The sequence below is a fragment of the Delphinapterus leucas genome, chromosome 6, assembly GCF_059928025.1.
Source record: "Delphinapterus leucas isolate spDelLeu-1000000601 "Yukka" chromosome 6, BTC_Dleu_Yukka2, whole genome shotgun sequence".
NCBI classification, from domain to species: Eukaryota; Metazoa; Chordata; class Mammalia; order Artiodactyla; family Monodontidae; genus Delphinapterus; species Delphinapterus leucas.
Window position 1 is genome coordinate 21,670,361 of NC_143134.1, and position 27,732 is coordinate 21,698,092.

Genomic DNA, 27,732 nt, shown 5'->3' on the forward strand with positions numbered 1-27,732 from the left:
TTTTTAAAAACCTAAGGAAAAAAAATGTGGATGAGAGAGGTTTTGTTTGCTTTGCTTGAAGAGTACTGGGGGCTTATACTCAAACAAAGAGTTGAACAACCAACCTCAGAAAACAGAAACTAAGGCAGTTCTGGTCCTCAGGTAATGAAAACCAGGATCCAATGTTGTCAGGTTTCTCTCCCTCCTCCACTTCCTTTTTCATCTCTGGCCTTGCCTGTTAGTTTTCCTCTTTCTTATTATAAGCCAGTGTCTTCACGCAGTGGGAGACTTTGACTCTAGAAGCAGTGGGTTCACAGCCTCACAGCTTCAGAACAGAGATAATAGAGTTCTTTCTTTACAGCTCCAGTGAAAACTATTCCTGGAAAGGAATCCAATTAGCCAGGCTCAGCTGGAGCCACATGCCCACCACTTAGATAAGTCATTATGACTATGGGCTAGGGAGGATTACTAGGATTGTCCCCAAGTTAAATTGTGCCCTCTTCTTTGACTATCACTGAACTTTGATGAAAGTTGCTGTCAAGGGGTATGGAGGTGTTCTCTGAGGGCCACGGGGTGAGAGGTAGAGAAGGGGGTACTATCTACAGCAGAAAAGGGAGGGATTTATCCAGAAAAATACAAAACAAATCAACCTCAGTAACCACCAGCATAACACTGATTTTATGGGATGTTATGTTCTCAGTTCCAACAGTTCTCCTGACAAATGAACTTTGTGAACTTACAAGATGGGGACCGCCTATATCTGAAAAATTACTCAAGGGCAAAAAAGAAAATAGTTATGGGAGAAAGTACATCATGTCATTTATCATCTGTTTTCCCCTTGAAGAACAGGTGTGGCTTTCCTTTGGGTTTTTGGTCTTTCCAATGAGGTCGCTTCCTTAGTTGATAGTCCAGAGCCCTTGAGCTTTAGGTCAAAGTCCAAAGTCAATCTGATTGTCAGCTTTAATAAGGGCATATGTAGCACAATCTCTCCTATCTCCTGAAGATTGAATGAGGAAATTCTTCACTTTTAATAGAGTATAAAACATATAGGTTATCTTGTTCAGGTCAATGCTTATTACATATAATATTAAAGTTTAAATTAACACCATAAGAGAGTATGTATGTATACTCTCTATATTTTACTCTATTCTAAAATACCTGCTCTAAAGTTCACATTAGAATACTCCCTATGATGAGATTTTTGTAGTAATTATCCTTATACTACACAGACATATTTTCTTTAGACGATTACTACATAGAAACTGTATGGTGTGCAGTGTATTCATTTTATATGAATGACAAAATAATATGAATGAATACACCTCAAAAACCATGCTATTCTTATTTGGCCATATAGCCCTGCCCTAGGGCATATGAGTAGCTCATCAGTTCTGAAGAAAGACCTGAGTAACACAGTGTAGGAAAAGTTACTCAAAGATCTTTGGCAGAGAACTCTGGAAAGATTTTTAAAAAGTCATATCATGGAATTACTTTACAAATGTTAAAAAAAAAAAAAAGAAAGAAAGAAACAGAACATGGAAAGCTTCCAAAAATGGAAAATGCAAAATCCAGCAATCAAAACTGAAATATAGTTCATAACACTACCAGATTCCCAACAAGTTCCTAAGGAAAAACTCACAGAAAAAGTTAACTTCTTGTTGTTTGTAAAATAAAAAGGCCCTCTTCTTCTATGCTTTTTTTTTTTTCTCTTTCCCTTCACTGTGGAAGAATGTAAGATTTCATAACAACAGATATGCAGTTTGCTTTTGATTGAGTCACTTTATGCAAATGTTTCACTATGCCAAAAAAGAGAATTGGGCAAGAAAATACTCTTCCTATCGCCGGCTGGCATTCCTCATTTACTCACTGGAGCATTTGAGGTGACAGCATGGTCCTCAGAAGTTGTCACGTTCTGTGATTTAGTCATAACCACTTACGTTCAGAGCCATTGAACTAAAGAGCTTTGCTTTGGGAACACTTTATGTACCCCGTGTGCAACAGGCCAGACTTCTTCAAGTAATCTTCAACTTTTACTGCAACTGATCTCAGGTTTGTAGCATACAGGAAACAAGTAACAAACCTTGCCCTGTTTTCAACCTTTTTTAAAATGCTTCTGTGGGATATGAATATTTTATTATTTTCTCAGCTGATGGTGAGAAACCCACTAAGATTTGCATCTGCTTTGTTGCAAAGCATTTTGATTGTTTACTTTGTCCCTAAATTATTCCTTTCACTCAGATCCATTTAACTGTCCAACTCATCCCATTGGCATAGATGGAGTATTAAATGGAGTTAAAGATTAACAAGCTCATGTGACTATCGTTTCAATTCAAAGGGAAATTTGATCCCTGGGACAGAAAATGGACTTATTTCATAAACAGAGTTAGTGATAACTCTCGTGATTTAATTTTGAATAATTGTCTAATATCCATATACATCTCCCCAACTTTCAGCTAGACTTCTTGAAATTCACAATTTTAGAAATTATGTTAGGAGAAGCAATGGCAAGTACCCAAAGAATGAGTGTCTTGAAATTCAGTAGTTGTGTTTTTTAAGTGCAGAGAGGAAGTAATTGAGTGGAATTATTATACATTAAACAGCTCAATGTTAATTTTTCATGTTTTGATATTTTTTCCTTTTTTTATAACTAGCTGAGACTGGACAGTGAAAGGAATAAAGAGAAAATGAAATCAAATTAGAGATCAGAAAGTTTTAGTTCCAGCCCTGGCACAAAACCATATGTCATTTACAACAAACTACTTCAACTCTCTGAGATTCAGTTCTCTACCTGGGTATTATTTAATGATAACTGCTGTAACAAACACCTGTAAAAAAACTCATTTATTGTGTATTAATAAATCAGTAATTATTAATACATAATAAATTATATTCTCTGATCTCAAAGTTGGATGAAGATTTTCTTTATCAGGTGACTCTTAAATGGCCCTTGGGGTAGCACTCTGACAAGAAGTAATCTAGGGACCAGTCCCCCTCCATATTGTGCCTTTGTTATTTTGGAGTCCTTCATTTTTGGCTCCACAGGGAGAAAGCAAGAAAGACCTTGTAGGATCATTTGAGAGCCAGACCTGAAGATAGCTTCTATCATTCTGACTACATTCCATAGACAAAAACTCCATGACATCCACAGAGTGGATAACCTACATCAATTCTGAAAATTAATGAATAAAGTGAATTCCTTAGATATAAGGTAAGCTGAAACGTTGGACACACAGCATGATAGCATTATCTTTGCCACAAAATGTTAAATGAATGGGGTTAAATGAGTTTTATATTTCCCTCCAAGGGTATGTAATTTAGTGGAAAAATTAAAGAGAAAATACAGAGTAAGATTCAAGGAAGGCAGAACTAAGTCGAAGTTTCAAAGAGCAGCATAAAAGACTAGACCGTGAAACCTTGGAGAGCAAGAACCCCATGTGATGTTTCTCATAATTTACAACACATTTGCATGCAACTTACAGACACCTATTAATGTTTGCTATTGATGATACTGGAAGCTTATAGGCTTGAAGGTAAGATGAAACTGGTGAACAGAGCAAAATAGACTGGGTATTCTTGAGGACAAACTTTTTTACCTCAACATGTCATTATTAGCCAGTCTTGGCACGGATAAAAAAATCACTGTGGAACCAAACAGTCAGCTCAGAAGAGAACATCCTCCTACATGGTCGTCCCCCTTTACATGAACATCTCTATTTCGGCTGAAGGACCTGGGTCACATTCCCAGTCATGGCAATGCAGTTGTGTATATCGTAACAGTGAGGGACGCTTTCTAGGGAGAAGGACAGGCCTTCAAAGCTCCTCAAAATTTTTTATTTTAAAATTTTCTATTGGGCTTATTTGTTGGTGGTGGTTTTATTTTGTTTGTGTGTTTTTTGAGATAAAAAACAAACACTTGTGGATCAAAGAGTCTTGTTTTTGTAGGGAGTTTTCCAGAATCCATAAACTATCCGTGAAGATAATTCTTCGAAAACACAATGATTTCAACAAAATAAAACAAAGCTCTTGGACTTTTGCCCTTCGTTGTCAGAATCAAAGGCGTGTCTCAATTAGAAAACCCTCTGCTATAGCCTACGCTCATGGCTTGATGTTGCCTGCTGATTTCTATCAGTTCTGATGCCAATCTGAGCCTGTTCTCTAAACTCTACAGGAACAGTGAAAACACTGTCTTAAAAACACACCCGCACTCTCACACCAATAGAGGAACAAATAAACTTCTGAGAAATTTATTAATAGTCAATATTTATTAAGTCCTTAATTTGTGCTGGACACTGTTCTATCGATGTTTTGTATGTATTAACACAATTAATCCTCTCTTTGAGAGAAAGTTACTATTATGAACCTCATTTTACAGATGAAAAAACTAAGGAACAACAATGTGAAATATTTTTCTCAAAGTAACGTACTTGGAAAAGAAGTAGAGCCAGAATTCAAACTCTCATCTTTCGACTTCAGAGTCAAGTTCTTAAGTGCATTGCCTATTGCCTGCAGTGACATGAAATACCACAACCAGTCATTTCCAACGGGAAAAAAAAAAAAAAACATCTGAACTGAGAGGGATTTTTTTTTTAAGAGGATGATGCATCCACTCTGAAAATCAGAGAATAAAGAGTTAACATTCTAATAGCTCACATATGTCTTCCAGCATCTCTGACATGTAAAGAGCTTGAAGTCATCACTTTCATCTTTATAACCAGAAAAAAACTAAGCCAAGTAAAATGAACTAAAAATCAACAACTCTTCTTGGACCTACCAGAGAACTGAGGTTGTTGGGAAAACTGCCACCCCAAAATCTAGACAGGTGACTCCAAAGAGTCACAGCTGAGATCTGTTTACCCGAAGAGCAGAAATCACTGGAACCATAAACTGGTAGGAACACTTAAACGGTAATTTTGATAAACCGCTGGAGACTGAATTGGACCAACCTATGGGAGAGAAACGCCTGCTGGTCGGAGTCTTATGGGGCCTCACACTTTCCTGGGCTTTACCTCCAGGAAACCCACCTGGTCCTCATGGTGAAATTCTGAGAAAGAGCCCCTCCTGGCTCTGGCAGGAAAAGAGGAAGAGTAACAATCGTGAAGTATGCCTAAAGTCTTCTCCACAACAAAGGGCTATTCTCCAGGGAAAAATCAAACTTCATCAGAGTCTGTCATACCTGCAATAAGGGCACTTCTCTCACTTGCGTCACCCTCTAGATTTCATGATTCACCAAAGGAGGTGAGGAGATCTAAGATATACACGTGAAAGCGCACACTTCTGAGCCCAGCGGGTGCCAGGTAGACAGTCATCATGAAGTTCAATCCCTCTGTGACCTAGGACTACAGCAAACACCACTTCAGTGCCCCCGGCCCATGTCTGCCTGGCTCTCAGAGGAGATGCAGCAGAGGTACAATGTCTGGTCTATCCGCCTTTGCAAGGACGACGAGCTCCAGGTGGCCCAGGAACACTACATAGGTCAGCAGATTGGCAACGCAGTGCAGGTGCACAGAAAGAAATATATCATCTACATCAAGTGGGTGCGAGAAGGCTAACAGTACAATTGTCCACGTGGACGTTCATCTGAGCAAGGTGGTTATCACTAGGCTAAAACTGGAAGAAAAAAAAAAAATTCTCGAATGTAAAGCCAAATCGTGACAAGTTGGAAAAGAGAAAGCCTGTGATATAAAGAAGAACTTATTGATTAAATACAGGATTGACTATAGCCAGTTGTGCAGCCACAATTTAACTGTAGATTTTCAGCTAGTGTGTATTCCTTTGGAATTTTTCAAGATATCTCTTGTGAGTTTCATTTCCCTCCTGTTTTATTATTGATCTGTGGCTCTGTAAATAAGCTTCTGCAATTTTGATTAATAATCCTGAGGATAAAAATTGAAAATGTTTCCTAAAAAAACTGTGAAGGTCAGAGCACAGGGACATAGACCTACGCAAAGAAGGCGATTTAATCATATGATTACAGAATGGTTCTTCTCCCCCACCCCACATTACCACCACACCAACAGCCCTCCAGCAGAGTAACAGTGGATGCTGCTGCTAGTTTTCCAAGACACAGACTCCCTCTGGGGAGTAATATTTAGGAAAGTACAAAGTCAACAGGGGAAACAAAAACAAGGACACTAAATTCACTGGGAGACTCTGGCACCTACAGCTACAGTAAACATTAAGCACAGCCTACTCTTACCCAGATTAACACAAACTTCACACTAAAGGCCTATTTAGCTCACTTCCTATTCTCCAACACATAATGTCAGGCTTTCAACAAAAATAACAAGGCAGGCTACAAGGCAAGAAAAGACAGAAGGATCAAAGCAAGTATCAGAACTAAACTCAGATGTGGCAGAGATGTTGGAATTATACTGGAAATTTAAAGTAACTATGATTAATACGCAAAGGGCACTAATGGAAAAAGTGGACAGGATGTGAAAACAAATGAGTAATGTAAGCAGAGAGATGGAGGCTCTAAGAAAGAATCAAGAGGAAATGCTAGAAATCAAAAACACTGTAACAAAAACGCAGAATGCCTTTGATGGGCTCATCCGTAGACTGAACACGGCTAAGGAAAAAAATCAGTGAACTTAAAGACAGATCAATATAAACTTCCCAAACCATCAAGAAGGTGAAAAGACAATGTAGGTAATAGGAGAAAAGTTTCCCCAAACATATTGTAATTAGTATACTTGTACTGGTATCTAGTACCAGAACTTGTATCTAATAAGAAGTCCAACTCTCGATTAAAAATCTGTGTGTGATTTTTCATATCTGAGCAGAGGCAATTACAATGGCTTTACCAGGCAGGCCTCATATGGGAAAGCTTTCCCTCCTCACATCGAATTTGGTGCATAGCTATGCATTGTAGTTTCTGAAGAGAGTTGTAGTCAAGGACTCAAGCCTCTCTGGCTGGTCAAGGTCATGCTCTTTTTTTGCATTCCTAACTCCAGTCCTAGCCTTGGGCAGATCTTCCCAAACACCTCTGCTAAGACCTCCTTTTGTAGGGGAGGAGGAGAACACCTTGAAGACACTTTAAACTACTCCAACTCGGTACCCAGCACTTCCACAAACTTTACTCCTGTTTCTCCTCCCAAATCCACGGTCCACAAAACTGCTAGAGGCTTTTGTTGGGGGCTTCCTTGACCATGAGACAACCCCCGCACCAGACTGATCCACGTGACTCTCAAACGGTACATTATTCCATGGGGAAAAATGGAACAGGGAAGTCTGTACTTTCTCTGATTTTAACCTCTTGTTTATACCATCTTGGTTAGTGATTAAAGGCTTAACCCCTTCATTTTTGCCTTGTTGCTTTACATGGCTACTCTGACACCTGGCAGCTGTGCTCTGTCTCCCAGCTCAACTGCACTCATGAAATCTAAAATACATTTTAAAAATTGTACAGCTCAATGATAAAATAACCCAATTAAAAGATAGTCAAAGGATCTGAGCTGTTATTTTTCCAAAGAAGATAAACAAATGGACAAAAACCACATGAAAATATTCTCACCATCACTAACCATCAGGGAAGTGCAGAGCAAATGAGATAACACTTCATGCCCACTAAGATGACTATAATAAAAATAACAATATAACATAATAATGAGTTGTCAAGGATGTGAAGAAATTGGAACCCTCCTACATTGCCGGTGTGAATGTAATATGGAGCAACTGCACCATATTGCAGAAATATGAATGTTAAAAGTGCTTCTGGGGGTATGTCAGATAGAAATGAAGAGTATGTTATGGGTAACTGGAGGAAAGGTCATCCTTATCATAAAGAAGAAGAGAGCTTATCTGAATTGTGTTCTGTTGGGCTGCAAGAAGAAATTGTAAGTGGGGAAAGTAATAAACCAAAGAAGGAATTTTTAACCAGAATGTGAAGATGTGGAAATTGTCAGCCAATCCATGTTGCACAAAATGAGGAAGCATGTTCTGGAGAGAACACCAGGGGTGTAGCTGGACAACCGTTTGCTAAGGAGACTAGGCATGTGATTTGTGAGTCCAATCCACCATTTCAGCAGAAACACTTGCAGCCTGGACTGACGGAGATAGAGATGAGATGAAATAAAGGAAGGCTGTCAGACTTCTGGGATTCTACAGGCAGGAAACAGGCAAATAGAATTATCTGGCTGTGAATATCAGTTATTCGTTGAGAAAAGGGAAGAATGACCTCAAGGGAAGTTCAGAGGCCAGTGGATCTGTCATTGACATTAGGACTTTGAGGCTAAAGGCCAAGGGAGGCTTCTCAGTTCCAAAATGTAGGGCCACATCATGAGTTCCAAGGGGCGGGGTTGCTTCCCAGGAGCAGAGGAAGCAGATCATCAACCAGGGCTGCCACCGAGGGCCCCAGAAGACAAAGCATTCAACCAAATAGGGTTAGTCTCAAGCCTTAAAATCTAATGGAATTTTCTCTGCTAGTTTTCAGACTTGTTGAGGACCCATGACCCCCCGCTTCCTTACCATTTCTCAGTTTTGGAAAGGGAATGTCTGTTCTATGTCTGCCCCATCATTGTAATTTGAAAGCCCCCTGAGATCACAAAACATTTCTTCTTTTAATTTGCTATTGATTTTCACCCACATCCTCCTTCCATCCTCTCAGTACAACCGTAAGGTTCAGAAGAGGACTGACCCATACAGGCGGCAAGCGGGAGTCTTGTCAATGTCTTCCCCTTTGTCCATTTCAGTCAAATGGAGTAGGGTTGGATAAATACAAGCTTATGACTATCCCATTCACTGGGTAGGAAAGCAGACAGAGATCCAGCTTAGGCAGGTGGGGAAAAACAACAACCCACCATTCCCTTAGGAAACTGTACAGTGATATTTAGGGCTACCATCATGGTGCCATGTTAAGCAATTGATTCTTTACCTGAAACTCTTACATGAAACCCAAGTCCTGGCACTACAGTATCAGGTAAGGATACAGAAAAAAATTTACAAGTAGAGAAAAAGTTTATGTAAGTTCCTAGGCCCCACCCCCTCCTCTCCATCTTCTCCACAGTTTCTCAACAATCTATCTAATGACAACCCCCCTTACTTCTATGCGTATTAAATTTGAATACACATTTATCCAATCTTGGAAGCCATCCCTTCAGTCTATGATCATTCTCAATTTAGTAAGCAAGTGTTTCATCTGCTTATTCCAATTCGTAGTCAACCCATGACTTTGTAGGGGTAAACTTCCTTGTATACGATGCTTTTTAGTTCACATTGCAGTGTACCTGTGATAAAATTGGATCTTTGATTAGGTGATAAATAAGCAAGAAGTCCAAATTGAAACTGTATTTTCTGTTCTAGCTTCTACTGTGTTAGGGGAATTTGCTTCAGCTGCCAGATATGCAAATCCAAACCCAGAATGAATATCTATCCCAGTGAAGACCCATTGGAATCCACCACAGAATCATAAATTTACCTGCCAGCTATGGGTGGACCCAGATCACCTTGGTATGAAGCCCATGGCTATCTTTAGTCTCTCACGTTCTTGTCAACAAAAATAACAATTTTTAATCACCTTTCAAGTTTCTGAGTGAGATAGTTGAATACATCTTTTTCCTGCCCATTGTTGCATTGCTTGAATGTCTCTCCAGCCACTGATCTCCTGTATCCAAAAGTCTACCCTCAAAGTGCAAGTGGGGCATTTACTTTTTGGCTCGTCACCTTAGAAATGGGAAGGGGGCTTTCTGATGTGCAAACATATGTCCCACTTTAATTTCCTTCTTCAGGTCCGTAAGGTTTTCCATAACAGAGGACCCCAGTTCAATGTTCCTTTAATTTTCTAGTCATCTAAGCCCCCCTTTTCCAAATTACTTAACCAGTCCATTAGTCCTCATCCAATAATCCTGGCTGTTGCCGCTGGATGGCAGTAACAGACTTTTGCCAGAAGCGCCAGTCAGCAGAACTGCAGGTAGTAGAAACTTCCACCATCATCACCGATTTCCTTATTCAGTTCTCTTACTATGTACAGTTAACCTCCAAGCTCTCAGCTTTTCTTGGAGACTTTACTGAACTATGAAACAAGGGATTTGTGGTCACTGATATCACTGCATATCACAGATCCATACTTAAAGCCAAAATTGCTCTCCAGGGCATCCCGTATTGTTTTAAATTAACCACTTGAGTGGACTCAGGCAATTCTAAAGTTTTCCTATCTAGCATGTCTAATTGAAGCGGGGGAAGGAGCAGACTTGCACAACATCCCTTTCTCAATGATTTGGATAAGGGAAGGGTCCCCATTCAGACATCATATCCATTGCAATGATACATTCTTTGTAAGAGCGAGGCAATAACTATGCACAATTTGTATTAATAAATCCCCACTTTGAACCATACTTTCACTTGCAAGCCTTCTACACTTACATCACCATATTCTCCAAATGTAATTATATTGCCCTTAAACCCTTCATGAGCAGGTTTAGGTGCCAATGTCCAACAATCCCAATAGTTTTTCCACCACCCATAGGCTGCTGGTACCAGACCAGTGTAAATGGCCTTGGGTCCCTGGCTGGAGTTTTTCTGGGACTTGGGTTCTCCCACCAAAGTCAAAATCCTCTCTTTGCTCTGCACTTTTTCCATTGGCCTAGGCTCTAAAGAGATTTTAGACTTTGCTTATGTGTAATACTCAGATTTTTAATCCATCAAAGCTAGAATAAATTGAGTGACTGTCATTTTATAATCTGAGGAGTTGATGTTGGAGCTTTTGTAATCTTTTATAGTGATTCATTAACATTTACTGACTACTTCATTGATCTCTTCCTTTTTTCATGCCATTTTGAATCAACTATAAGACATTTCTGCCTGGCTCAGTTGCCCAAGGTTTTTTTTCCCCCCATCTCTCATATTCTTATCATTCCATTTCTTCTGAGTCTTCCTAATTTTTTTTTCCTATCATTAAATCTCATTCAGGGGAGCTGAGCAAGGAGATCTGGGGCAGCTTCCCTCACATGCTCTTATCCCCCCAACGATGTAGGTACTGAGGATTCCACAAAGTTGTAGCTCCCTTTTATGTCAGCATCAGTCATCACCTGAGTCAGAGTCTTAGTGTTGGGTTATGCATCGTCATGCAACCAATCTAAAGCTACTAGCATTTCAGCAGCCTCAGGGGATTCCATTTAATATCTAAGAGAGGAGGTAGGCAATATCCCTTTTCAGGGCACACACCACATACTCTTGTCTTTATGCAATTTAACAGAGTGAGAGTTTGTCCCTCTACACCCATTTCTAGGACGGCTGCAAACCAGTGTAGGATCCTGAGTAAGACTGCACAGGCTGTCACCTCTAACCTTCCAAATCCAATTTCCATTTCAAAAGCAATTCCAAAAAGAGCTGCAAAATGTATGGAAAAGGAAACTTAACTCTTTACCAAATTCCAGTCAAAGCAAATTCCTCCTGGACACTCCATTCCTCCCCCTTACAGACAGACAGTCACAGGCCCTAACACAGTGACTCTGGTAGCTTCACTCTGCTTTCAGTTACTTTAGTTAGAACAGACAGGAGCAAAAAGCCACCTCTTACTTTTTTACAAAAAATAATTATTTTTATACAATTTTCAAAGGTTACCTTCCATTTACAGTTATTAAAAAATATTGGCTATATTCCCTGTGTTGTACAATAGATCCTTGAGCCTATCTTATACCCAACAGTTTGCACCTCCCACCCTCCCTCCCCTATATTGCCCCTCCCCTGCACTGGTAATCACTAACTTGTTCTCTGTATCTGTGAGTCTGTTTCTTTGTTTTTAAATTAATTTTTGTTGGAGGATAGTTGATTTACAATGTTGTGTTAGTTTCTGCTGTACAGCAAAGTGAATCACTTATACATATACGTATGTCCACCATATAGGTCATTACAGAGTACTGAGTAGGACTCCCTGTGCTATGCAGTAGGTTCTTATTAGTTATCTATTTTATATATAGTAGTGTGTATATGTCAATCCCAATCTTTTTTGTTATATTCACTAGAAAGACACATCTTCTTGACTGACTTCCCCTCTGTTTGAATCCCTTGTGTTATCCATTTAGCTACCTCCCTAGGCCCTGGGTCTACAAATGGTTTTCTGCTCATGAGTAGAAGGAATATTTTTGGAACCTCAGCCTAGGTGTGGACAGGGAGAAACCACGTGGAAACGATGTTTTCATTCCTAACCACTGACCTCATTTTTCCTTTTCCTAGACAACGCCTTAGGCTTTCTTATCTAAATTACAGCATTGGGGAGTGTCATTTCAGTCGTCCCATCTGGGTGGCTGTCCGGTGTTCAGCTAAGTTTACAGTGTTCTCCAGTTTGGGTATGCCACCACTGGACGCTACAGAGTGTACTCAAGTGAGGCTTTTATTTCACGGTGAAGGGTACAGGACAGCAGGAAAAAGAGAATGCAGGGGAGCATCAGAGGTCCAGGAGATGTCACTTGGCCCAAACTCCCCAGGACCCTTTCTCTGAGCACCAGGCAATGGACTGAGCCTCTTGCTTGAACCAGAAAATCTGTGCCAAGAATTTTAGGGAGAAATCCTCCCGAAAGTTCTCAGTGGCTCTTTAAATAATCAAGTCAGGTGATCAAACCGGTTAGGCCAGTTACAGACCTTCAGTAAAGAAACTGACCTAGAGGTCACTAGGGGAGTTTCAGCGCATCATAAATACCACTGCCATTATCTTGGCTAAAAGTAAAACCAGACATCCAGGGGTCCCCAGAGATAAAGATCCAGCATTTCCAGTCCAGCTGTAAATCAGCTCTCTACACATATCATCTCACGAGAAATCTTAAAGCATTTATTGCCTACATCACTTTTTAATTACTACATCATTGTTAAGTATTCAGTAAAAATTTTAAAGTCTTATGTGTGTATGTTTTAGCTCTCCAGCTATATCATAAGCTTTTTGGTGAGTGAGTCCATTTATGAACTGCTAATTCACATTTCTTAAACAAAAACATGAAAAAATTATATAATTAATAAATAAAAAGTACCAATATGACAGGAAATTAGAAAAAAGGTCATTAATTATCCAAGATACTAAAAGGGATTCTATAGTCACCGTGAGAGAGATGCCACTTGCCAGTTCCTGTTTGGGAAAATCTAGTATCTCAAAATTTCTATTTGGGTTTTATGTCATTTAAATACGGTCCCGCATAAGAAATAGTAATTATAATACTCTAGATTCTATGCAGCTCAACAAAACAAGAATGATAAGTAGAAATGAAGAAGCAAAATTTTTGTTATAAAAAGACAATTTTATTTTCTACATAGAAAACCCAGGAGAATCACTTCTGGGAGTTTGTCAGTATTCCTTTTTTTTTTTTTTTTAACTTGTACAATAGTTGTATAGATATTTATTTTACTGTTCATTGTACTGGACATTTATTCTTTATTTTCTTTTTGAATGTGTGTTGCATTCACAAATTTGAAAACAAAATTTAAAAATCTATGTGAATTGATGACCTATTGGAAATAAGATATTGCAAAAAAGTCAATAAACTAAAATTAATAATGATCCTAAATAGCAACAATGGTGAATCAAGATAGGGAATTAAAAGAAATCAAGTGAATCTTAATTTATAAGAAAGTATTCCAGGGATTGGGAAGAGTGTGCTAGAGAAATCTAGAATGAATAACTCCTTATGTGTGCAGACAGTAAATCAAGACCTGTATAGCATCTGGGTTTAGTAGAGACGAAGTAGATATTGATCTAATAGTTGGAAATCCTATTTACCCATGTTTTAACTATGAATACGAGGAATTATCTGAGCAATTTTTTCCACCAAAACTTATTTCCCATGACCAAGTTTAGACTTCCTCTCCAAAATATTCCTGACCATGCAAAGAAAATTTCCTTTCCTTTCATTACCGAGTGTCATTGTCTAAATAAATCACGTTTCATCAAAAACGACATTCTTCTCTAAACAAATAAGATCAAGAAATAGATTTGTTTAAATATATCATCTCCTCTCAGCATTCTCAACAGCCTCACTAACAAATACATGCAATGGAGCCATCTTTTCCTTATTTCTCTATTTTTATTATTTTTGATCAAGGTAACAAGCCTTGGCCTAACTGCCTAACTTGGAGTTCACTTGGATCATGCTAGTTCAATTTCAGTAAACTTAGTGGTAAAAAGTATAAGGTCATACAAAAATGCCCTGAATGAGAAGGAAATTATCTGATTATCTAAGCTGAGGTTTCCTCCAGATGCTGACACTCATCTTCTATTGTGAATTATATTTAATTTGTACATGTGACATGATCTATTCTCCCTATTAGGTCTCTTTCTCTTTAAAGACAGAGATTCTATCAATTTCATTTTTGGTATGCTTATCGCACCTGGCCAAGTAGCCTGACCATTCTAAGCATTTAATTATTCATTTATTCAAAATAAACACCTACCATGCAAAAAAAAAGTATAACGGAGAAAGTTAGGAGTTCTGTTTTGTTTCCTCCCACATTTCCAAATGGTTAAACAATTAATAAACACAATGTGTTGCATTATTCTCATTTGAGGAGTAAGAGCAAACCTTGATTCCCTTTGGACTTCATGCTTCCCAAGTTATCTTCCTAAAGTGGAAATTAAATAGTACTACTATTTGGCTAAGCAGAGGCAAGAGAACAATTCAGATTGGCATTTAATAAGAATACATCTAATAATGATGACACTATCATACATTTCTATAGCACTCTGAAGTTACCAACATTCTTTCACCTTTAACCTTCATGACAACCCTTTAAAGTCAAGTTCTCCTATGAGGTATTACCCTCATTTCATGGATAAGGAAGCAATTTTTAGTAATGCTATGTTAATTGTTCCCTGTCAGAAGCGGGGAAGTCAAGCTTGAACCCAGGACTTTGGAGTGGTCTGGGTGTACTTTCCACTGTAGGACACTGACATACACAGACTTAGGACAGCATAAAAAAGAATTAATTGACAGATAAGTATTTTGTTTCAAAATGGAAAGCCACTGATTTAAAATAATGAACTATAAATCAGATATCAAATTATAGCAAATTATAGCTTAAGGAAAAATAAAATGGAAGTATAAGCAATATACTTTTTTGTCAATAAAATTGATATTTTTATTTTTTTCCTTCTCATACGTGGCTTATTCACAGCTGAGTTAATCAAAGAAGATTTTTAGAGTTTTTATTTTAGTATCCTGTCAATCCAAAATGTAATAAGACTAAAGATCTATAGTTACATTTTTTTTAAAGCTACTATTTGTTGAGTGTCAGGCACTATGCTAAGCGTTCTATAATTTTCTTTAATCCTCATAATGGTCTTATGATAGGAATAAACATTAATACTGCTCTATTACAGGCAAGAAATCTGATACTCAGAGAGGTTAAAAACTGTCTAAAGACACATGAGCAGCTAGTGTCAGAGCTAAGATTTGAACGTGAGTTAGCCTAGACCACAAAGTGTGGGCTCCTAACCATTCTGCTGTTTGAGCTTCCCATATGTAAGAAGAAGGAACTAGAAGAAATTTTAGAAATTATCTGACATGTGATTTTAATTCCTGCATCAGTCAGGGTTCAATCACAGAAGCAGAATCCCTAGGTTATACATGGATTTGTTACAGTGACTTGATCCTATGCAGCTGTGGGTCTCAGGTCTAAGGTTGTGTTTTTTGTGTCCAGTTCTGGAGTCTAAAGTTCACAGGACAGAAGTTGGGAAGGGAAGATGGGTGAGGGATGAGAAAGAGTAAGATCAAGTGGGAACCCACAAGCACAAGCTAAAGGATGGCGTGAAACCTGCATCAGACTTGTCACCTCTGTACTTAGTGATGAGGATATCCTGCAGGAGCCAGGGACACAAACATACCTGGCCCAGGACTTGCAGAATTAGAAAGAGGATCCTTGGCAAGGTGAAGCTATCACAAGCCCATCTGCTGCCTCACACAAGCAAGGTGAATCAGCAGATGAGTGACAATGTGTATGGTCTACATAATGGCTGCTGCTTCACTTCTGTCCTCCAAGTATCCTGTAAGAATCTCTCTTCTGGCCAGCACTAGCTGGAAACACACAGGAAAGGAAATTATGGGTATGTAATTCAGCCCAGCTGTGTTGACACATCACAAAACCACCACAATTGTCTTGTTTTACAAATGTGAAAAGTAAGTCTTAGACAAGTTGTGTGATATATCTAAGACCTCTAAGAGAGTTGAGAGTAAAGCAATCCTGTTAACTTCCTGTGCATTCTTCCTTTCCCTATAGACTGGATGGCATATGGATTTTATTTTATTAGTCAAACATCACAGATTGGTAGCGACTACTTGAAACCCTGTGTTGTGAATGATTCTGAGACCATGAGTTCTGTTATTGATTCGTGATGTCTGCTGTGGGCACAAGAAAGGGGAGCCATGATAAATATGACACAAATGTGCCTCCCTATCTTTTACTATCCTGCCTTTCTTGAGAAAAGAAGATTGTAAGGGATATGGATAAATAAATCAATGAAAGCAATGCATATATTTATTAAGGGGACTTAAAACTGAGGACACAGAACTCCGTACATTCATAAACTAGATATCAAGAAGATAATCACATGCTATGGGGCTAAATGGACATTTCTAATATTCACTGGGAACAAAGGGTTGAATGGACTTTGTAATATTCACTTTCTCATTAAGATCCTGCTTAGAAATGCACATAAATCTTCACTTATAAGTACTCTTCTTGACACGGAAATTACAAACACAAAGCACTTGATATTCTGCAATTACTTACTCATAAAAAGTAAATTAATTGTGTCTTAATTGGTGAGGATTTTAAAGTTGGGTTTTCCATTGCAGGAGGCTAGAGCAGTGAGGGATTGAGGAAATGTTCTTACACTTGGACACTAACGTATTCTGCTAAGTTTACATAGATCTTTCTGACTAGAGTCACACAAACATTTATCTTTTCTGTGCAGATTCATTATCTCACCCCAAAGCAGGTATAATTCCTATTTTCACAGATGAAGAAATTCATGTTCACAGATGTAAATTTACTATAGCCCCAGAGTTTGTGAGTGACAGTGTAATAATTCGAATTCAAGTTTAATGACTGCAGTCTGCTATATATGGTTTCCTGATGACTATATCAAATGTACACATTGATGTATATGTATAGCCGAGTCACTTTTCTGTGCACCTGAAACTGTCACAACACTGTTAATCAGCTATACTCCAATCTAAAATAAAAAGTTTAAAATGTATATATATATATATATATATATATATATATATATATATATACATACATACATGTTGACACTAGCAAGAGGGAAATACTTTCATTTGGAGATGGACTCAGGGAGCCTGCCCAGGAATTCTGCTTTCTACCTGGGTCTCCATTCATTGACTGCTTTGCCATTTACCCTCATGAATGCTTACTTGAAGCGTGCATGCACAAGGGTAATACTTGCCTCCCTCCTTGATAAGGAGACACACATACACACGTGAAAAGTTAGGAACAAAAGTATAGTAGGAGATGCTGGAACATTTTTAGCTTTCTAGCAAGTTTCTGTCCTCAAGTATGTGCACTGATATTTATATTTGCCCTAGCTACAGTAGAATAAGTGCTGCGTTAAAGCAGAAGGTGAAAATAGGGCCTTTCTGTGTATAATGTGTGGCACCTTGACAACTATGGATGTTTAAAAAAAGTGGGAAATTAAGATTTGTTCCTTTCAGATAAAAGGATGAAAATCACAGGGATTTGCAAAAGGAGCTAATATTTTCAGAGCATGGCACCCTGAATCTCATTTAATCTTTGCAACCATGCTCTAATATAAATATCATCATTTCCATTTTATAAATGAATAATTGAAAAAAGCTTGCAAGGACTGCTAATGACCCCTAAACTAGTAAGACTTCTTTTTTTTTTTTTTAACATCTTTATTGGAGTATAATTACTTTACAATGTTGTGCTAATTTCTGCTGTATAACAAAGTGAATCAGCTATACATATACATATATCCCCATATCCCCTCCTTGTTCCTCCCTCCCACGCCCCCTATCCCACCCATCTAGGTGGCCACAAAGCACCGAGCTGATCTCCCTGTGCTATGAAGATGCTTCCCACTGGCTATCTATTTTACATTTGGTAGTGTATATAAACCTATGCCACTCTCTCACTTCATCCCAGCTTACCCTTCCCCCAACCACGTGTCCTCAAGTCCATTCTCTACATCTGTGTCTTTATTCCTGTCCTGCCCCTAGGTTCCTCATAAGCATTTTTTTTAAATTCCATATATATGTGTTAGCATACGGTATTTGTTTTTCTCTTTCTGACTTACTTCACTCTGTATGACATCCTCTAGGTCCATCCACCTCATTACAAATGACTCAATTTCGTTTCTTTTTATGGCTGAGTAATATTCCATTGTATATATGTGCCACATCTTCTTCATCCATTCATCTGTTGATGGACACTTAGGTTGCTCATGTCCTGGCTATTGTAAATAGAGCTGCAATGAACATTGTGGTACATGACTCTTTTTGAATTATGGTTTTCTCAGGGTACATGCCCAGTAGTGGGATTGCTGGGTCATATGGTAGTTCTATTTGTAGTTTTTTAAGGAACCTCCATACTGTTCTCCACAGTGGCTGTATCAATTTACATTCCCACCAACAGTGCAAGAGGGTTCCCTTTTCTCCAAACCCTCTCCAGCATTTATTGTTTCTAGATTTTTTGAGGATGGCCATTCTGACCGCTGTGAGGTGATACCTCATTGTGGTTTTGATTTGCATTTCTCTAATGATTAGTGATGTTGAGAATTCTTTCATGTGTTTGCTGGCAATCTGTATTTCTTAGTGACACTTATTCTTATTCTTATGGAGCTCTTCCTTATTGTGAAGAAAAATTTCCTTCTTCTTCCATCTTTGGGTTCACAGAGAAGTATAAATTTTGTGCAAAAACTAGATCTTTAATGACAGGTAATGGGCATAACCTAAATGGCAGAAATTACTCTTTAGGATGACTAAGTACAACCAAGCAATGGACAGAGATCAGGGATTTGAGTAGACTTGTCTGTACAATAGACCCATTTCCCCAGGACCATCCCATTTCCCTCCTCAGTGGCAACAAGCATATTAACAATAGCTTCTGTGAATTTAAAATTAACAGAATGCTTCATGACAAACAAAGGAGGTATTTTCCCCTGTCACTGTATATCTGATAAGCTCGAGGATTAGAGTAGGTAAGTAAATTTCCTAAAGCCATACAACAAGTATGGGGTGGAGCCTGGATTTGAATGAAGTCAGTCTGATACCACTAGGGCACTCTAAAACACTACATTCTATAGTCTACCAGTAAAAAAATGTTCAGGTTAAAAAAAAACAGAGGAAGAGGAAGAGGAAGAGAAGTAAAAAATCCTTTACCAAAAACTCACTGGTATTTTTTTCTACTTTAGACTATTTTCAGCAGCTGGATGGGAAACCTAAAAACAAATAAACAAAAAAAAACAAAAAGTGTTTTGAGAAAGTACTTTGAGAATTAACTGTACAGATTTTTTTTAATAGACTTTATTTTTTAGAGCAGTTTTAGGTTCCCAGCAAAATTAAGTGGAAGATATGGAGCTCCCATTTACACCCTGCACTCATACTTCACAATGTCCTGCACCACCGTGATGCATTTATTACAATTGATGAACCTACACTGACTCATCATTATCACCCAAAGTCTATAGTTTATATTAGGGTTCACTCTTGGAGGTGCACATTCTCTGGGTTTTAACAATGTGTAATGACATGTATCCACTAATATACTGGGTTGGCCAAAAAGTTCTTTCGGGTTTTTCCGTAAGAAAAAGTGTCACGTAGTGTCATGTAGTTAGAATCATAAAATATGTAGCCTTTTCAGTGGCTTCTTTCACTATGAAATATGCATTTAGGTTTCCTCCATGTGTATTTATGACTTGATAGCTTATTTTCATTTACTGCTGTAATATATTCCATTGTCTGGATGTACCACAGTTTATTTATCCATTTTCCTACTGAAGGACATCTTGGTTGCTACCAAGTTTTGGCAATTATGGATAAAACTGCTAAAAATATCCTCATGCCCATTTATTTTGGGACATAACTTTTTAATTAATTTGGGTAAATGCCCAGGAGTGCAATTGTTGGACCATATGGTTAAGAGTATGTTTAATTTTGTAAGGAACTGCCAACTTGTCTTGCAAAGTGGCTATACCATTTTTTATTCCCACCAGTAATGAATGAGAGTTCCTATTGCTCCACATTCTCACCAGCATTTGGTGTTGTCAGTGTTTTAGATTTTGTTCATTCTAATAGGTGGGTGGTTTATTTCATTGTTGTTTTAATTTGTAATACCATAAAGACATATGATAATGAACACTTTTTCGTATATTTATTTACCATCTGTATATCTTCTTTGGTTGGCAATTTTGCCCATTTTTAAATCAGGTAGTACATTTTCTTATATTTGAGTTTTAAGTGTTCTTAGTATATTTTGGATAACAGTCTTTTATCAGATGTGCTTTTACAAATATTTACTCCCAGCCTGTGGCTTGTCTTCTCATTCTCTTGATATTGTCTTTCATAAAACAGAAGTTTTAATTTTAATGAAGTCTAGCTTATCAGTTATTTCTGTCATGGATTGTGACTTTGCTATTGTAACAAAGAGTCATTTCCATGCACAGCATCATGGAGATTTTCTACTACGTTATCTTCTATGAATTGTATAGTTTGGCCTTTTACGATTAGGTCCATTATACATATTATATATTTTGAGTTAAGGATGTATGGTCTGTGTCTAGATGCATCTTTTTTCTTCTTTTTTTCTTTTACTTTTTTTTTCTTTTTTTGCATGTGGTGGTCCAGTTGTACTAGTATCATTTGTTGAAAAAAAAATCTTTGCTCCATTATACTGCCTTTGCTCCTTTTTCAAAGACCAGTTAACTATATTTATGGAGGTCTATTTCTGGGCTCTCTGTTCTGTTCCACTGATCTACTTGTCTATTCCTTTGCCAATAACACGCTGTCTTGATTACTGTAGCTTTATAGTAAGTCTTGAAGTTCGGTAATGTCAGTCCTCCAACTTTGTTCTTCTCCTTCAATATTGAGTTGACTATTCTGACTTTTATTTGTCTCTCCATATAAAATTTAGAATCAGTTTGTTGATATACAAGAAATAATGTGCTGATATTTTGAATGGAACTGTACCGGGTTTATAGATCAAGTTGAGAATACCTGACATCTTGACAATATTGAGACTCACAATGCATAAATATTGAATCTTTCTCTACTTATTTAGTTCTTCTTTGGTCTTTTTCATCAAAGCTTGTAAGTTTTCCTCATATAGAACTTAAATATATTTTATTAGATTTATATCTAAGTATTTCATTTTTGAGAGGTACTAATATAAATGATAATGTGTTTTTAATTTCAAATTCCATTTGTTCATTGCTGGCATACGGGAAAGTGATTGACTTCTGTGTATTAACCTTATGTCTTGCAACCTGGCTGTAATTGCTTATTAGTTCCAGGAGGCTTTTTGTCAATTCTTTTGGATTTTCTTTATAGACAATCATGTCATAAGTGAACAAATATAGTTTTATTTCTTCCTTATCTATATAAGTTTTGTTTCCTTTTCTTGTCTTACTGCATTAGCTAGGACTTCCAGTATGATGGAGAAAAGGAATGGTAAGATAGAACATCCTTGCCTTGCTCCTAATTTTGGTGAATAAGTTGGAGTTTCATATTTAATATCATTAAATATGGTATCAGTTGTGGATTTTTTGGCAAATGTTCAAGTTGAAGAAGTACCCCCTTGTTCTAGTTTGATGAGTGTTTTTATCATGAATACGTGTTGGATTTTGTCAAATGCATTTTCTGCATTTATTGATATGATCATGTAATTTTTCTTCCTTAGCTTGCTGATGTGACGGATCAGTTTACTTGATATTTGAATGTTAAATCTGCCTTGTATACATGAGATGAGTCCCACTTGGTCACTGTATATAATTCTTTTTATATATTGTTAGGTTTGATATGCTTATATTTTCTGGAGGATTTTTGTGTCTATGCTCATGAGAGGTATTGGTCTGCAGTTTTCTTTTCTCATAATGTCTTTGTCTGGTTTTGGTATTAGGTTAATGCTGGCTTAGAATGAGTTGGGATTTATTATCTCTGCTTCTATCTTTTGGAAAAGATTCTAGAGAAATGGCATAATATCTTTCTTAAATATCTGGTGGAATTTACCAATAAACCCATCTGGGCCTGGTGTTTCCTGTTTTAATTTTCCTATTAATTATTGATTTAATTTCCTTAACAGATATAGGCCTAAGCAGGTAATCTACATCTTCTTGTGTGAGGTTTGGGAGATTGTGTCTTTAAAAGAATTGGTCCATCTCATCTAGGTTATCAATTTCGTGAGCATAGTGTTGTTTATTTTTTATTTTATTTGTTTTTACCTTTTTATTCAATAGATTTCCTAATGATGAACATGTCTTTTTTATTATTTTTTTTATACAGCAGGTCCTTATTAGTCATCAATTTTATACACACCAGTGCATACATTTAAATCCCAATTGCCCAATTCATCACACCATCACCCCCACCCCCCGCTGCTTTCACCACTTGGTGTCCATACATTTGTCTTCTACATCGGTGTTTCAATTTCTGCCCTGCAAACCGGTTCATGTGTACCATTTTTCTAGGTTCCACATATATGTGTTAATATACGATATTTGTTTTTCTCTTTCTGACTTACTTCACTCTGTATGACAGTCTCTAGATCCAACCACGTCTCTACAAATGACCCAACTTCGTTCCTTTTTATGGCTGAGTAATATTCCATTGTATACATGTACCACTTCTTCTGTATCCATTCGTCTGTCGATGGGCATTTAGGTTGCTTCCATGACCTGGCTATTGTAAATAGTGCTGCAATGAACATTGGGGTGCATGTGTCTTTTTGAATTATGGTTTTCTCTGGGTATATGCCCAGTAGTGGGGTTGCTGGACCATACGGTAATTCTATTTTTAGTATTTTAAGGAACCTCCATACTTTTCTCCATAGTGACTGTATCAATTTACATTCCCACCAACAGTGCAAGAGGGTTCCCTTTTCTCCACACCCTCTCCAGCATTTGTTGTTTGTAGATTTTCTGATGATGCCTATTCTAACTGGTGTGAGGTGATACCTCATAGTGGTTTTGATTTGCATTTCTCCAATAATTAGTGATGTTGAGCAGCTTTTTATGTGCTTCTTGGCCATCTGTATGTCTTCTTTGGAGAAATGTGTATTTAGGTCTTCCACCCATTTTTGGATTGGGTTGTTTGTTTTTTTAATATTGAGCTGCATGAGCTGTCTATATATTTTGGAGATTAATCCTTTGTCTGTTGATTCTTTTGCAAATATTTTCTCCCATTCTGAGGGTTGTCTTTTCATCTTGTTTATGGTTTCCTTTGCTATGCAAAAGCTTTTAAGTTTCATTAGGTCCCATTTGTTTATTTTTGTTTTTATTTCCATTACTCTAGGAGGTGGATCAAAAAAGATCTTGCTGTGATTTATGTCAAAGAGTGTTCTTCCTATGTTTTCCTCTAAGAGTTTAATACTGTCCAGTCTTACATTTAGGTCTCTAACCCATTTTGAGTTTATTTTTGTGTATGGTGTTAGGGAGTGTTCTAATTTCATTCTTTTACATATAGCTGTCCAGTTTTCCCAGCACCACTTATCGAAGAGACCCTCTTTTCTCTGTTGCATATCCTTGCCTCCTTTGTCATAGATTAGTTGACCATAGGTGCGTGGGTTTATCTCTGGGCTTTCTATCTTATTCCATTGATCTATGTTTCTGTTTTTGTGCCAGTGCCATATTATCTTGATTACTGTTGCTTTGTAGTATAGTCTGAAGTCAGGAAGTCTGATTCCTCCAGCTCCGTTTTTTTCCCTCAAGACTACTTTGGCTATTCGGGGTCTTTTGTGTCTCCATACAAATTTTAAGATTTTTTGTTCTAGTTCTGTAAAAAATGCCATTGCTAATTTGATAGGGATTGCATTGAATCTGTAGATTGCTTGGAGTAGTATAGTCATTTTCACAATATTGATTCTTCCAATCCAAGAACATGGTATATCTCTCCATCTGTTGGTATCATCTTTAATTTCTTTCATCAGTGTCTTATAGTTCTCTGCATACAGGTCTTTACTCTCCCTAGACAGATTTATTCCTAGGTATTTTATTCTTTTTGTTGTAATGGTAAACGGGAGTGTTTCCTTAATTCCTCTTTCAGATTTGTTATCATTAGTGTATAGGAATGCAAGAGATTTCTGTGCATTAATTTTGTATCCTGCAACTTTACCAAATTCATTGATCAGCTCTAGTAGTTTTCTGGTGGCATCTTTAGGATTCTCTATGTATAGTATCAAGTCATCTGCAAACAGTGACAGTTTTATTTCTTCTTTTCCAATTTGGATTTCTTTTATTTCTTTTTCTTTTCTGATTGCCATGGTTAGGACTTCCAAAACTATGTGAATAATAGTGGTAAGAGTGGGCATCCTTGTCTTGTTCCTGATCTTAGAAGAAATGCTTTCAGTTTTTCACCATTGAGAATGATGTTTCTGTGGGTTTGTCACATATGGCCTTTATTATGTTGAGGTAGGTCCCCTCTATGCCCACTTTCTGGAGAGTTTCTGTCATAAATTTGTGTTGAATTTTGTCAAAAGCTTCTTCTGCATCTACTGAGATGATCATATGGTTTTTATTCTTCCATTTGTTAGTATGGTGTATCACATTGATTGATTTGTGTATATTGAAGAATCCTTGCATCCCTGGGATAAATCCCACTTGATCATGGTGTATGATCCTTTTAATGTATTGTTGGATTCTGTATGCTAGTATTTTGTTGAGGATTTTTGCATCTATGTTCATCAGTGATATTGGTCTGGAATTTTCTGTTCTTGTAGTAACTTTGTCTGGTTTTGATTTCAGGGTGATGGTGGCCTCATACAATGAGTTTGGGAGTTTTCCTTCCTCTGCAATTTTTTGGAAGAGTTTGAGAAGGATGGGTGTTAGCTCTTCTCTAAATCTTTGACAGAATTCAACTGTGAAGCCATCTGGTCCTGGACTTTTGTTTGTTGGAAGGTTTGTAACCACAGTTTCAATTTCATTACTTGAGATTGGTCTGTTCATATTTTCTATTTCTTCCTGGTTCAGTCTTGGAAGGTTATAACTTTCTAAGAATTTGTCCATTTCTTCCAGGTTGTCCATTTTATTGGCACAGAGTTGCCTGTAGTAGTCTCTTAGCATATTTGTATTTCTGCGGTGTCCGTTTTAACTTCTTTTTCATTTCTAATTTTATCGATTTGAGTCCTTTCCCTCTTTTTCTTGATGAGTCTAATGGTTTACCAATTTTGTTTATCTTCTCAAAGAAGCAGCTTTTAGTTTTATTGATCTTTGCATTGTTTTGTTTCTCTTTCATTTGTTTCTTCTCTGATCTTTATGATTTCTTTCTTTCTGCTAACTTTGAGTTTGCTTTTTTCTTCTTTCTCTGGTTCCTTTAGGTGTAACGTTATATTGTTTATTTGAGATTTTTCTTGTTTCTTGAGGTAGGCTTCTATAGCTATAAACTTCCCTCTTAGAACTGCTTCTGCTGCATCCCATAGGTTTTGGATCGTCGTGTTTTGTCATCTGTCTCTAGGTATTTTTTGATTTCCTCTTTGATTTCTTCAGTGATGTCTTGGTTATTTAGTAACGTATTGTTTAGCCTCCATGTGTTTGTGTTTTTTACGCTTTTTTCCCTGTAATTCATTTCTAATCTCATACGGTTGTGGTCAGAAAAGATGCTTCATATGATTTCAACTTTCTTAAATTTACTGTGGCTTGATTTCTGACCCAAGATGTGATCTATCCTGGAGAATGTTCCATGCGCACTTGAGAAGAAACTGTAATCTGCTGTTTTTCGATGGAACGTCCTATAAATATCAATTAAATCTCTCTGGTCTATTGTGTCATTTAAAGCTTCTGTTTCCTTATTTAGTTTCATTTCGGATGATCTGTCCGTTGGTGTAAGTAAGGTGTTAAAGTCCCCCACTATTACTGTGCTACTGTCGATTTCCTCTTTTCGAGCTGTTAGCAGTTGCCTTATGTATTGTGGTGCTCCTATGTTGGGTGCATATATATTTATAATTGTTATATCTTCTTCTTGGATTGATCTCTTGATTATTATGTAGTGTCCTTCCTTGTCTCTTGTAACATTCTTTATTTTAAAGTCTATTTTATCTGATATGAGTATTGATACTCCAGCTTTCTTTTGATTTCCATTTGCATGGAATATCTTTTTCCATCCCCTCATTTTCAGTCTGTATGTGTCCCTAGGTGTGAAGTGGGTCTCTTGTAGACAGCATATATATGGGACTTGTTTTTATATCCATTCAGCAAGCCTGTGTCTTTTGGTTAGAGCATTGAATCCATTCACATTTAAGGTAATTATTGATATGCATGTTCCTATGACCATTTTCTTATTTGTTTTGGGTTTGTTTTCATAGGTCCTTTTCTTCTTTTGTGTTTCCCACTTAGAGAAGTTCCTTTAGCATTTGTTGTAGAGCTGGTTTGGTGGTGCTGAATTCTGTTAGCTTTTGCTTGTCTGTAAAGCTTTTGATTTCTCCGTCGAATCTAAATGAGATCCTTGTGGGGTAGAGTAATCTTCGTTGTAGGTTATTCCCTTTCATCACTTTAAGTATATCATGCCACTCCCTTCTGGCTTGTAGAGTTTCTGCTGAGAAATCAGCTGTTAACCTTATGGGAGTTCCCTTGTATGTTATTTGTCGTTTTTCCCTTGTTGCTTTCAAGAAATTTCCTTTGTCTTTAATTTTTGCCAGTTTGATTACTGTGTGTCTCGGTGTGTTTCTCTTTGTGTTTCTTTTTTCTTTATTCTGTTCCACAGCAGTGAATTCCACCATTATGTCTCCCAGGTGACTTATCCGTTCTTCTCCCTCAGTTATTCTGCCATTGATTCCTTCTAGTGTATTTTTCATTTCAGTTTTTTTTTTTTTGCGGTACACGGGCCTCTCACTGCTGTGGCCTCCCCTGTTGCGGAGCACAGGCTCCGGACGCGCAGGCTCAGTGGCCATGGCTCACAGGTCTAGCCGATTCGCGGTATGTGGGACCTTCCCGGACCGGGGCATGAACCTGTGTCCCCTGCATCGGCAGGCAGACTCTCAACCACTGCGCCACCAGGGAAGCCCCATTTCAGTTATTTTATTGTTCGTCTCTGTTTGTTTGTTCTTTAATTCTTCTAGACCTTTGTTAAACATTTCTTGCATCTTCTCGATCTTTGCCTCCATTCTTTTTTTGAGGTCCTGGATCATCTTCACTATCATTATTCAGAATTCTTTTTCTGGAACATTGCCTATTTCCTCTTCATTTAGTTGTTTTTCTGGGGTTTTATCTTGTTCCTTCATCTGGTACATAGTCCTCTGCCCTTTCATCTTGTCTTTCTTTCTGTGAATGTGGTTTTTGTTCCACAGGCTGCAGGATTATAGTTCTTCTTGCTTCTGCTGTCTGCCCTCTGATGGATGATGCTATCTAAGAGACATTCAGTTCTTTATAATATTCCTTTATTATCCTTTTAATGTCAATGTGATATGTAGTGATGTCCCCTCTTTCATTTCTAATTTGTATCCTCTCCTTTTTTTTCCTTAGTTAATCTGGCTGAAGTTACATCAATTTTATTGATCTTTTCAAATAACCATTTTTTTTTCTTTTTTTTCCATACGTGGGCCTCTCACTGTTGTGGTCTCTCCTGTTGCGCAGCACAGGCTCCGGACGTG

At 37.5% G+C, this 27,732-nt stretch overlaps 1 pseudogene; it reads left to right on the top strand.

Annotated features, from left to right (window-relative positions):
• The first annotated feature begins 5,034 nt into the window (after nt 1-5,034).
• On the top strand, nt 5,035-7,126 carry LOC149748857 (ribosomal protein uL24-like pseudogene; annotated as a pseudogene).
• The last annotated feature ends 20,606 nt before the right edge of the window (nt 7,127-27,732 follow it).